A 13199-nucleotide genomic window follows, 5' to 3' on the forward strand; every position below is an offset into this window, starting at 1 on the left:
TGACCGAGATGCTAAAGGAGCACTGAAGAACGATAAGGCCATTGTGGAGAAACTAAATGAATTCTTTGCATAGGTCTTCATGGCTGAGGATGTGAGAGAGATTCCCAAACCTGATCCATTCTTTTTAGGTGACAAATCTGAGGAACTGTCCCAGATTGAGGTGTCATTAGAGGAGGTTTTGGAACAAATTGATAAACTAACCAGTAATAAGTCACCAGGACCAGATGGTATTCACCCAAGAGTTCTGAAGGAACTCAAATGTGAAATTGCAGGACTACTAACTGTAGTCTGTAACCTATCATTTAAATCAACTTCTGTACCAAATGACTGGAGGATAGCTAATGTGATGCCAATTTTTAAAAAGGGCTCCAGATTTGACCCCGGCAATTACAAGCCCTTAAGTCTGACTTCAGTACCAGGCAAACTGGTTGAAACTATAGTAAAAAACAAAGTTGTCAGACACATAGATAAACAAAATTTGTTGGGGAAAAGTCAACATGTTTTTTGTATAGGGAAATCATGCCTCACCAGTCTACTAGAATTCTTTGAGGGTGTCAACAAGCATGTGGACAAGAGGAATCCAGTGGATATAGTGTATTTAGATTTTCAGAACGCCTTTGATAAGGTCCCTCGCCAAAGGCTCTTAAGCAAAGTAAGCTGACATGGGATAAGAGGGAAGGTGCTCTCATGGACTGGTAACTGGTTAAAAGATAGGAAACAAAGGGTAGGAATAAATGGTCAGTTTTCAGAATGGGGAGAGGTAAACAGTGGTGTATCCCATGCATCTGTACTGGGACCCATACTGCTCAAAATATTCATAAATGATCTGGAAAAAGGGGTAAACAGTGAGATGGCAAAATCTGCATATGATACAAAACTACTCAAGATAGTTAAGTTCAAAGCAGACTGCAAAGAGTTACAAAGGGATCTCACAAAACTGAGTGACTGGGCAACAAAATGGCAGATGAAATTCAAAGTTGATAAATTCAAAGTAATGCACATTGGAAAATGTAATCCCAACTATATATATAAAATGATGGGATCTACATTAGCTCAAGAAAGAGATCTTGGAATCATTGTGGATAGTTCTCTGAAAACATCCACGCAATGTGCAGCAGCAGTCAAAAAAGCAAACAGAATGTTAGGAATCATTAAGAAAAGGATAGATAATAAGACAAAATCTCATATTGCCTCTATATAAATCCATGGTACGCCCACATCTTGAATACTGTGTGCAGGTGTGGTCACCCCATCTCAAAAAAGATATAGTGGAATTGGAAACGGTTCAGAAAATGGCAACAAAAATGATTAGGGGTCTGGAATGGCTGCCATATGAGAGATTAATAAAACTGGGACTTTTCAGCTTGAAAAAGAGACAACAAAGGGGAGATATGATAGAAGTCTATAAAATCATGTATGGTGTGGAGAAAGTGAATAAGGAAGTGTTATTTACCCATTCACACAACATATGAACCAAGTGTCACCCACTGAAATTAATAGGTAGCAGGTTTAAAACAAACAAAAGGAAGTATTTTTTCACACAACTCAGTCAACCTGTGGAACTCCTTGCCAGAAGATGTTGTGAAGGTCAAGACTATAACAGGGTTCTAAAAAGAACTAGATAAATTCTCGAAGGATAAGGTCCATCAATGGCTATTAGCCAGAGTGGGCAGCAGTGATGTCCCTAGCCAGTTTGCCAGAAGTTGGGAATGGGCGACAGGGGATGGATCATTTGATGATTACCTCTTCTGTTCATTCCCTCTGGGGCACCTGGCATTGGCCACCGTTCTTGTGTCTTGAGGATTATGCTGTGACTCAAGTGAGAGATAGGTGCCCAGGCACCAGCCTGAGTGAGCAGGGCTCATGCACAGAGGCAGACACATAGGCGCTGAGGCCTGGGGAACTTGTACAGTGAAGTTTTAGGTGATGAGGGATTCTAGGTGCCTCCAGAGTTGGGCAGCAGTGGAGCAAGGGTTCTGAGGATCACAATGCTGCCTAAATATTGGACTTAGGTGCCTAACATGAGCAGTCCTTTTATGGATCTGGGCCTTGAGGACCATTGCGAGCTGCTGTAAATTGGTGCTTGCCAAGTTAGGCTGCTTAAACTTGTTCCAGGTCAGAAAATCAGGGGGTCATCACTGTCTGCTAGTTCTCAGCTTTCTTCTCTTTTCCCCACTCTTCTTGGCTGCACTCGGATAGCTGCCTACAGCAAGGGAGCCATCACTTGCTAGGTGCTTCCCTAGACTCAGGCAGAACCTGTTGAGCTCCCACCCTGCTGTCCCTCATCCAATAGGAACAGAGCAATCAGAATTGTTCTCTTCTCCCTCCCCTGAGGGGCAGCAGGAATCAGTAGGGAAACTGCTGAGCAGCTGCAGCAGGGAAAGGTCAGCAGCTGTTCAGAGTGCTCTTGGAGTTGCAGGCAAAGCAGTAGAAGGCAGATGGTGAGGTCAGGCCCCCATCTACCATCTCATGGTGATAAGGCTAATTCAAACATTTCCATTTAAAAAACAGTGTGTCACTCAGTGAACACATTTTCAATCGATAGTCCGATAGAAATGATCTTGACAGTCACTTTCAAGTGCCTCAGGACTGGACACCTATAGTATAAGGACACTCAAACATAACTGGAAAGTTGTACCTTTCTTTCATTCATCAGCCTATACACCAAAAGCTGGGAAAGATGTTATGCATTGTTCATTTTGAACAGAAGGCATGGACTTGCTTGACATCAGCAAATTAGTTTAATTGACAAATTTATTTTTGCAAAAACTAACTCTATTTTGTGAAAATTAGCATATCTGCCTATAATTCCATTTAAGTATTTCAGAAGCAACCCACCTACAGGGATATGTGAACTACTGTTGTTTTTCATATAATAGAATAGTGATAGCTCACTATTGATGAGCCAAGTGAAAACTTGAGTTTCTTCTGGTCAAGCAGAGCTAGATTTACTTTTCTATCTGACTTCTCACCTCCCCCTATTATATACACAATCTCTTCCAAATTTATGACTGCTCTCCTATGCATCCCTGCAATTCTTTATCTCTGTAACTGTATGACTTACCTCTGTAGCCTGTAGGTACAGTAATCAAATTGGCACTGAAATTTTACCTTTCCATTTTAATTTTTATATGGGGCAAAGGAATCAAATTCAGTAGATAGTTTGCAGAAAAGTTTTGGGTGCTCATGACCTGAATTTGCTATTTGGAAACAAATGTTGCCCAATCATTTGTGCCTATTTTAGGCGATGTACTATTGAATCTGAACTCTTCATTCTCCAGTTCATTCTTGAATGCTTCCAATTTGGCTGCTACACCTTTATTTTCCCTGAGGATATTTTACAGCTGTAGATCCTATCCTTTGAGATAGCTGTGTCCTTGGTTTCCTTCCACCTCTGCCAGTCATTTCTATCTGCAAACAGAGTGAAAAAGGGAAATGAAAACCTTCTATTTTTTCCAGGGTTTTTAGGGATATCTAGGGCAGCATTCTGATCTCATTTCACCAGTGTAAATTCTTACTGTGCCATGAATAGTAGCACTGAAAAGTGAGACTGACTCTGTGAAAAGTGCACAAGAATTATTCCTACCAGTTATGTTTTGATATTCCAGTTGGGGAAAACGCAGTTGGAGAAGCATTATTTACCCCTTCATACAATGCTAGAACTGGGTGTCACCTGGTTAAATTAATAGGCAGCAGGTTTAAAACAAACATAAGAAAGTACTACTTCACACAAAGCAGAGTCAACCTGTGAAACTCATTGCCAAGAGATGTTGTGAAGGTCCAAAATATAACCAAGTTCAAAAAAAGAATCAGATAAATTCATGGATGGCAGGTCCATCAATGGCTATTCGCGAAGATGATCAGAGATGGAACCCCATGTTCTGGGTGTTCCTGAACTGCTGACTGCCAGAAGCTGGGACTGGACAACAATGGATGGATCACTTGATAAATGCCCTGTTCAGTTCATTCCCTCTGAAGCATCTGGCAACAGCCACTGTTGGAAGACAGGATACTGGGCAGGTGGACCATTGATCTGACCCAGTATGGCCGTTCTTCTGTTCTTAAAACCAAGTTAAAATCTCAAAGCTGCAAATAAAAAAAATACACGATGTGTGACAAGGAACACACAAAGACAGTCCCTGGAGAATGGAAGTTCCTGCAGGTTGACATATAGGAAATAGAGAGTTTGGGGAAATTAATTTGGCTCCCTGTCCTACTGATAAATCACTGGTCTCTTTTAGAAGCCAAAGAAACTACTTAGAAACAAGGACATGAGTCCTGGGAGTAGAAAGTATAATCTTGTTAGGAAACCAGGGCAACCTCAGAAAAGATAAAATAAGATATTGTTCCAAAAGCCAAAGATAGAAGTGGCTTTTAATAATGTAATTTACAGGAAACGCATAACTGTGGGATTGCACAAGAATATTAAGCGGTGCTTTCTTAAACCCCAGAATAGGGGCAGAAGGGCATTCACAAATCAGCAATCTAGGGGGTAAAAGTGGGAGGCTGGAGTCAACTGACAAAATCAAACTCTAGTTTCTCCCCAGTTTTTTGAGGTGCTCAGACTTTGGTTCAGCCCACTACGTATAGGGATACTGTCTCCTTGTATCCGTTTTGAGTTTGAACGCTTCACTGCGAAGAGGTGTCTTTTGGACCCCGGTTTTTGGTTTGCCCCACTGCAGAAATAAGGGGCGATCTGTGAAGGCTGGATCCGGAACCCCTGGCCATTGGAGACCATCAGGCCCCTGCAGGAACCACCTGCACAACTTGGACCCAGCTCTGAAGATTCAGGAGACCTAAAGTTCGGGGCGTGCAGCTCTGGGGTAGGGGGGTCTCCTTGCCCCCCATACTCGGCTTGCACAGAAAGCAACAGGTGGCCGAGCTGTGCCTGCTGCTGGGGAACCCGGCGCGCGCCCCCCTTGCACGACTCCAGCGTCCCGCGGCCCCCACTCTGCATCATTCATGAGCTGGGTGTGGGGCGCGGGGAGCTGCTGATTGGTGCGTGCGGCAGAGGGCGGCGCCTGCCTGGGGGGCCTGGCGGGGAGGCGGCCGAGTGGGGAGGCTCAGCACGCCGAGCCGGGAGCCGCTGGAGCCGCAGCCGGAGCGGGCTGTCCCCGGGCCGGGGTGAGTGCTCGGCTGGCTCTCCCCGCGCGCCGCTCTGCAGGGAGAGTGGAGACCGCGGAGGGGTCCCAGCGCCGCGTCCCGCGCAGCCCCGGGGGCTGCAGAGTGCACGGGTCCTGCCCTGCGAGTTGCTGCTAGTCCCTGGGTGGCGGGTCTGCAGGCAGTGCCGGGCCGGGGTCGGGGTCCGGAAAAGCCTGGCTGTGCTGTGGGAGCCCATTGGCGCGGGGTCTGAGCGGGTAGAGAAAACATCGGGGTGTGCGGGAGAGAGGTACCCCCTGTAGGGAGTGGAGCGGTACCTCCATAGAAAGCATTGGAGCAGAGGCAGTGCTAGCCCATGGGGGGCCCTAAGCAGGGATATTTGGGTGGGGCCTGATCCCTCACCCACCCCTAAAATACGGATTGTTATTTGTACAAACCAAAAAATATGCCAACTTAATGCATATTAATCGCTTGTTAAAAGCCCACGTTCAGTAACGTGAACAGTATTTGGGGGGTTATACTAAATCAGGACCCCCTTGAGCCTCTTGGGCTGCTAAGCAAGTGCTCAGTCTACTCATGCCTAGCGCCACCATTTGTAGCGTGCATGAGAGGGATCCCCTCTAGCAGCCATGGGAGAAGGGAGCGGGACCTTGCTGTAGAAAACAGTGGGTGGGGGGCAGAAGGACACCCTCCCATAAGAAGCATTGCGGGACGAGAGGGTCCCTCTATAGAAAACACTATGAAGGGGTGAGGCATGTGTGACGGAAGGGTGAAACATCCTTCCCATTATGGAAAGCGTTGTGGTGGGACCGTATGTTCTCTGCTGTGAATGAAGATGATTCCTTGACCCCCTAATGCTGTGTTTGCATGAATTTTGCAGAGAAGGGTATGTAGCATATGTTGGGGGTCACTGACTCTTCCAAAGGAAGTGGAGTCGAGACCTAATATGCGTGTGAGGGTTTGGATGTGAGACAAGCACAAGGCAGTACTGTGGGAGAAAAATGAGGACCTCCAGAGATTAACCAGTATACCACACTATGGAGATGAATAGGGTGCTGTTTTAGAAACCACTTCATCTAGCAGGTTCAAGAGGTGGTGTTTTAATAAGCAAAACTATGCTGTGGTATCTGCAGTCAAATCTTGAGTCCAGACTTGAAGCAGAGACCCAGCCATGCTCACCTCGTGGCTTTGTATATGTTACAATATTTTATTGTGCTCAGAGGTGACTGTGAAGAGTTGAGTTAGCTTATGAGTTACTGACCATTAGTCACTGTAGTTTAGGACAGATCGTATTGAAAGGTCATGAATGATTACATTCTGGTCCCAGCAGGGAATCATGAAGTGTTTGTTTTGTGGGGTGGAGAAGGGAAGGGGGGGGCGAGGGAGAGGAGTTGACTGTCTCCTTCCATGCATCGTACCCAGGGAAGCAATTAAGAAAGAAGCTGTAAAATCAGTTCTGTAACTCCAGCTAAGACAGAGTTTAACCACAAATCATACTTGGTAATTTTTAGAATTAAACTGGGGGGGGGGGGGGAGAGGAAGAAAATCCCAACTGTTTAAATGTAATTGGGAAGAAGGGGGGAGGATCTTGTCCCATTTATGAGATATTATTTACACAATCTGTTGTAATCCATTTTCCTCTGCATTACAACCTTTCCAGCATACCCCACCAGTTCTGAACTGTCAGCACAGCAGATTTCCTTTTTATGGAATGGCTTCATAATGTTTAATGTTTTTATAATCTTTTATTATTGCTCTACAGTGCCCTCATAGGGCATGCTTTATAAATATTATCAGAGCAAACAAGCTGATTTTTTTTCTGTCCCACTTAATGCATCTATAATCTAAACATTTGGTCAACTGGCTAAAATTAAACCAGCTGCCAAATCTTTCTTTCTTTTGGGGATGGAGACTGACTCCACTGGAATTAATTTTAAGGCAGTTGTTAAAATTATCACCTCCTTATGAGGGATTTTGCTGTGTTTCAATGAAACACAACCCAATTTTAAAATTTTCATTTTTAAATCTGTTCTGTTTTTTTTAAACCGATCCAGAAAATGCCATCCTATGTTCTGCATATCTGGCTGCTGTGACTCCAGCCATTCTCCCATTTTGAACTCACAATATGCATGTTAGATGCAAGTTGAGACTCTCCAGTATTAGTTTTCATTATTGTTTTGCTACTGTGTTCTGCAGTCCCTGATGTTTTAGAAGGAGGTTTTTTACCCACGAAAGCTTATGCCCAAATAAATCTGTTAGTCTTTAAGGTGCCACTGGACTCTTTGGTGTTTTTGTGGATATAGACTCACACGGCTACCCCTTGATACTAGAAGGTACACATACTTCCTACTTCTCCTATGGCAACAAGTTGCAGTCATTATATCACAGGCCTAGAAGCAGCAAAGAAGCTAGCTTGCTTCTTGCTTGCTTATATATACACATCTGCCCCTGGAAATTTCCACTGCTTGCATCCGAAGAAGTGGGTATTCACCCACGAAAGCTCATGCTGCAAAACATCTGTTAGTCTATAAGGTGCCACAGGATTCTTTGCTGCTTCTACAGAACCAGACTAACACGGCTACCCCTCTGATACTTGACAGGCCTAGAAGAGGTTTTGTAACCAAACGCCAGACCTTTTGTGACTTGCCAGTGTCTAGTGTGGCTTATCATTTTATATATTCTGAATGTGAACCTTTTATATTTTTTTGTGTGTGGAATCAAAAGTTATAGTACAGTACAAGTAACTGTCCCTTATGTGGCTGTGACCTCATAATTTGCATTGCTCTTGTGGTGGTTGGTGTCACTGGACTCTGGAGAGGGAATTATAGACCAACTTTTCAAATGGCTAATTTAAAAAAAAAAATGTAATGCACACAGCAGAATCCTTGATCTGTGCCCAGCGTGGGCAAATGCCCCTTCTTCTGCCCTCCATTCTTTGTTCATTGCCAGAGGGCTCCCACATCCTGCTCTAACAGTCTGGCTCCTGGTTGGTTGAATCTCAGTTCAGAGTGAATTGCAGTCACATCACTGGATTGCAATATTATGTTTGCATAGATTGCTGCATTAAAGGGAAGAAATGCAGTGTAGTTAAAATTGAAAACTAGACGTTGGAGAACCTGTGTGCTATTTCTGGCTCTGCAACTGAGACTTGGTCTGATCTTAGAACAATTCCTTAACCACTCTGTGTCTCAATCTCTTCATTTATAACAAGGGGATACTATCCTACCTATGTGTCAGGCATGTCTAAGCTTAACTAGGGGGGTGGGATAGCTCAGTGGTTTGAGCATTGGCCTGCTAAACCCAGGGTTGTGAGTTCAATCCTTGAGGGGGCCACTTAGGGATCTGGGGCAAAAAATTGGTCCTGCTAGTGAAGGCAGGGGGCTGGACTCAATGACCTTTCAAGGTCCCTTCCAGCTCTAGGAGATTGGTATATCTCCAGTTATTACCTTTATTACCTTTTAACTAATGTAGTAAGGTGACTTGAGAATCTTGGATGAAACGTGTGCTCGCTCTCTCTCTCTCTCGAGTTAGTATTCTAGTATACTTTTGTATAAAAAGTTTGTGGTATGCTCTCTACAGAGTGATAGACCGCAGATGCCCTAGAGTTGGGTGTAGTGCATGGGTGGGAAATCGTTTTGGTCTGAGGGCCATATCTGGGTATGTTCCCAGCCAGTGGTAGCTGTGGGGGCAGCATGCTGAGCCCCCTGGCCGCTTCTGTGTGTAGGGGGGGAAAACCATACCCCCAATCCCGCTCCCCAGCTGGAGTGCCGGAGAGGGATAAGCCCCACTCCCCAATGGGACCTCAAGGGCCAGATTAAAACGTCCGTAGTTTACCCACCTCTGGTGTAGTGACTTCTATACATAGAAAAGTATGAGGAGGGGTTCAAGGGGGAAAAAAAGCCAAAATCTAGTATTTTTAAAGATGAAAGCTAATACCTGTGCAAATTACAATGAGAAATAAACTAAATTATTCCGTTCAGTTACATTTTATGTAGCTGAACTTAAGGTTTTCATGAAAAACAAGGACATTAAAATGAATGTCTTGTATCGTGTGAATTAATTAATAAACTCCTTTTAAAATACTATACAGCTCTGTTCCCCTGCCCACACACTTATACTGAATATGAAGAATCTGTGTATCGCCATGAGTGTAGCTCACAAGGCGCAAGAGTAAAGCGTAATGTACGTTTTGTTTCTAATGATACAAAAGTCTTGTGCTATGGTGAAGAGTGTCATAGAAATAAACTCTCATATATGTTTGTAGCATTTTTTTGTCACTCTTGCAGCTTTGCCTTGGGGATTGGTGGCATTTTTATTGATTACATATTCTGTGGATAGGTTTCTTTTTCCAATGCTGTTGATCTACTGTAGCATCGTTAGCTAGCAGCAAGCTTCCAAAAAGTTTTTGTTTGCATAGCAAGATAAGGAAAACAGAAGGATCCCATTCACAGCCCTGATCCCTTTTGATTTGAGTAGGGGAGCTGTCTTTCAGTGAGTGCAATTCCTATTCCTATTCCTTTCCTATGATAGAAAGAGGGAGCCAGTGATGGGATGCAAAGAGGGGTTACATGATCAAAGCAATGGGCTAGGAAAATGCACATTGGCTTTTTGAACCATAGGATTGGTAACATTTTTGCAAGCTTATTATTTTTATTATTTATTATTACTATTATTATTGATATAGCACCCATAATGTACTGGTGCTTTACAGAGCACTTGTCTTGAGGAGAATTTAGACTCTTTTTTGAAATAGCATGGCAAGAAATACCACCTGTTAGAGGGAGGATAAGAATTCTAGAGGCATTCCTTTTTGATTCCCAAGAGGCCAGGGGAGCGAAAACTATTTTATTTCTAAAGTGTAGTTGCTAAATTTATTTATATTTATAATGATAGCATCTGGGGATTTCACTGGCATCTGTAGAATTGAAGAACGTTTATGTTCCTGTCCTCATAGCAGGGTGCCATTAGTGTCCTGAAATATGGGATTGGACCTTGCATTTTCAACAGCATTCTTCTGTTAAGCCTACTAATCTTTTTAACGTTGTCATAATATTGTATGACTTAATATTTTCATCAGAGTCACACTGGTGACTCTACTTGTTTTTCTCCATCAAGAAGGCACCTTCATAGTGGTTTACTCTTGTCTGCATAATTCTGTGAAACTAAACATTCTCAAGTTTGGAAATTGAGGGCTCAATTTATCACCAATTGAAGTCAATTGGAACCTTTCCACTGGCTTCATTAAGCATTGAATCAGACCCTAACTGATTAGCACTCAGAAGCTAAATAATAGATTTACTTGAAAATTATCAGAAAATTCATATTGCACTCAGAAGTTGTGTACTATTTTTTTCGTGCAAAATAGAGGTTGAACTGTTAAAGCTGGGTTTTATTTCACACTTCAAAGTTAACTATGATGTTCCTACCATTCCATAATTAGAGGCATTCTAATCAATTTACAATGTATGCTGCTTGTTACATTTAATCATAGGGCAATATATAAAGGGGTAAGATAGCAATCCACAATGAAGAAAATCTGGAAGACTAAAGAATGAAGTAAACAAATTCAGGGAAAAATATAAGATATCCTTTGGGCCTATATGTCTGTCTGGTTCGTAGCACAGATGCTTTGTAACAATCAGTTATTGCTTTGAAAACATTGAAATATTTGAATTTATATGTGTAGTTTTATATGTGTAACATTGAGCGTCATGCTTCAGGGTAGTTGGAAAGACTGCCTTTTTTGAATAAGGCATAGGTTTTTCAGATATTTAGAGTATTATTAGAGTTGTTCTTTCCTGGCTTTTTCTAGTAAAGATAGGCCAGTTACTGAGAGGAAATAGAAGCTGAACACCACGAAGGGGAGGAATAGTCTTTATTCCTGGCTCTGATTTTGGATTATTCTGTCTCAGAGAGCTCCTCTAGCTTTTGACTGATATTTTGAACAAAGCATGTTTATTGCTCTTTGCAACAATAAGTAGTGGATCTGTGGTGTAGCTTGGTGTAGTCCGGGTTGATAAACTGGATTTCTCCTCAGAACACTTGCTGTGTGTAATTTAGCAGGGGTGATGGAGGATGGGAAAAGGTTCTTAGATTTCCCCATAGCTGTGGTGTACTCCTGCAAGAGAACCCATCGCCACCAACATTGTAGTTTTCTGCCTTCATGCTTCATCAGTCTTTGGTGCACCATGGAGATCTGGGGGACAGGGGTTGTTTGATAGTAAAGCGTGTGTATTGTTTGTATTATTTTACCGTTGGTCCTGCAGGTGGATGGTTCTTTTCTTCCAGGGCGTTCTAGAAGCTCACCAGATTCATGACCCTTCAAGGATGAGCCGGTCTGGGTGGTTCACCTCTTGCTTGGGGGAATAGGGTGACCAGACAGCAATTGTGAAAAATCGGGATGGGGATGGGGGCCAATAGGGGCCTATATAAAACAAAGCCCCAAATATTGGGACTGTTCCATAAAATCGGGACATCTGGTCACTCTATAGGGAAAGTCATGAACTCTGCTAGGGGAAAGTACTGTTGGACCAGGAAAACAGTAAGCTGCTTATATTCCTCATTTCCACTCATAGGCCAAAGCTCAGTCCAGCATATGGGTCCAGACACAATTCAGAAGAAATTAGTGGTTGACATACATGACAATAGATCACTAAGGTGTTACAGGTGTCCTTTATATGTGTACTGATGTTCTGAAGGGCAAGAAATCTAGGAGACTCCAGTAGAGTGCTAGACAGTAGCTTGATTGGCCCCTCTAAGGAGTTTGCAATCAGTTGAGGCCTGTACGCCAGCAGGAGTCTGGATCTGTCCTGTGCTTGGATTTGTACTACAGATTGATGCTCTTGAAGGATTTAGCCTTTTTAAAAAAAAGAGCATTTTTGGCATCCGAAGTCAGAGGAGAACAGAAAAGCAGAAAAACAAAAACAAAAAAGATAGCATATGTTGTACCAAATAGCCAGTACCGGCCAACTGGCCCAGGGCTGAGTTGGCGGAGTTGTCTAACTAGGCCTCAGTGACACAGAGGCAAATTCATATGTTTCATTTGAAATGAACAGTATTGGCTCTTTGCTTATAGACTTCCTCAGCAGTAAAATTGACATGACTCTTGTATTTTCACTACTGCTCTTGTTTTCTTAATAAAAGATGTAAAAGTGACCAGAGTTTTGCTAATTTCACTGTTTTGGGAAGCTACAACCAGCAGCAGAATCATTAGAGTTGAGTTAACTTACTCAAAAAGACCATATCTCATTGGTTCATGTTATATTATTTGTATTATCATAATGCATCAGAGCCCCATAATGGACCAGAACCCCTTTGTAATAGGTGCTGTACAAACACAAAACAAAAAGACTGTTCCTACCCCCAAAAAGTTTACATCTAGGTATAAGACAAGAGACAACAGGTGAAGCAGACAGACTGGGATTAAAAGGAAACTATAGGACAGTATTGGCCAGTAAAATAGGCAGTGATCTCAGCAACCTAACTATTCTCCTGGTTTTGTAGGCCTCACAGCAAAGGAGAGTTCTGAAGGGGGATAATGAGTTAGTTTTGTAAATGTTTACGGAGAGTTACTCTCAAGCGTGGGGGCAACATGGAAGAAAGCATAAAGGTGCTTGTTTGAAAATTTTAACAAGTGGGTGATGGAGGCTGACATGGGCTGAACAGATGTGGGAGTCGACTTTTCAGTGCTGAATAAGAGATGATAGGTAGGGTGGCCATAGGTTACAATAATGAGACAAATAACTGATGTTTGAAATGATAGAAAGAGGGAGCCAGTGATGGGATGCAAAGAGGGGTTACATGATCAAAGCAATGGGCTAGGAAAATGAGTTTTGGAGCAGCACTTTGGATGGATATGAGTGGGTGATGGTTCCATTTGTCAAGGCCAGAGAGAAGGAGGTTGGAGTAATTATGATGTGAAATGATGAGAACCCAGAGAGAGGTCTGAGTTGAAGATGACACCCAGATTACAGGCGTGAGTGACATGTAGGATTGGTAATGTTTTCCACAGTGATTTGAGAGAGGGGGCAGCAGGGAGGATTGGTGGGGTGGGGGATTAAGAGCTCTGTTTTAGCCATGTTGAGCTTGAGCTGACAGAC

General features: G+C 43.0%; 1 protein-coding gene across 10 annotated transcripts in view; it reads left to right on the forward strand.

Annotated features, from left to right (window-relative positions):
- Nucleotides 1-4722: 4722 nt before the first annotated feature.
- PROM1 (prominin 1) overlaps nt 4723-13199 on the forward strand; it is an 81828-nt gene continuing 73351 nt past the window's right edge. For 3 of the 10 annotated variants that reach the window (XM_039541918.1, XM_039541925.1, XM_039541922.1), the window contains exon 1: nt 4911-5124. The gene's annotated coding sequence lies outside the window, so the exon portion shown is untranslated. Of the gene's footprint in view, nt 4874-4910; nt 5125-5857; nt 5987-13199 lie in introns of those variants that run through there. The other 7 variants (XM_039541921.1, XM_039541924.1, XM_039541927.1 and 4 more) reach the window with 5 other exon arrangements.

The sequence above is a fragment of the Mauremys reevesii genome, linkage group 5 (assembly GCF_016161935.1).
Source record: "Mauremys reevesii isolate NIE-2019 linkage group 5, ASM1616193v1, whole genome shotgun sequence".
NCBI classification, from domain to species: Eukaryota; Metazoa; Chordata; order Testudines; family Geoemydidae; genus Mauremys; species Mauremys reevesii.